The sequence below is a fragment of the Grammomys surdaster genome, unplaced genomic scaffold, assembly GCF_004785775.1.
Source record: "Grammomys surdaster isolate TR1022 unplaced genomic scaffold, NIH_TR_1.0 62, whole genome shotgun sequence".
Taxonomy (NCBI): domain Eukaryota; kingdom Metazoa; phylum Chordata; class Mammalia; order Rodentia; family Muridae; genus Grammomys; species Grammomys surdaster.
In genome coordinates, this window is record NW_021604564.1 from 18,761,533 (window position 1) to 18,762,167 (window position 635).

Sequence of the window (635 nt, forward strand, 5' to 3'; positions counted from 1 at the left end):
AGAGAGAGAGAGAGAGAGAGAGAGAGAGAGAGAGAGAGAGAGAGAGAGAGAGAGAGAGAAAGTTTTAAAAGACACCATGTTCCCACTTGGCAGAAACTGTCTCAAGAAACTGCATCCACTCAATAGACCACATCTCTAGTCAGAGGCTAGAATCACAGGGTTGAGAGGAAGTTTCCATAACAATGGCTGAAATCAAGCCTTTGGGATTTTCCTAGTTGATTTATCAGAAAAATTGTCAGGCTAACGACATCCACAAATCCACATAAATCAAGAGACTACAGATACATGTAATTCAGTCTGGTTAATTCCAGCCCATTGCACATGACAATAAGTACATTAAAGTAGAAAAGAAGGTACAACTGCATTTGCATAGTTAGAAAACCATGACTCTGGAACTGGGGAAGACTATGGATTGGAAACATCACTGTGTAAATATTTTGGTCATTTGATTGATTCATGAAACAACACAGCATTTTGTACAGTCTGTTCATTTGGATTCTACTTCTAAAATGAAACTCATCTTTGCATCTAGGAAACTAGATGAAATAACACCAGCAATAATAAACCCATGCACATACACTGATTTTTTTAAAAAAAAAAAAAAAGATGCTATAGAACTCTCTACTTTTTCTGCA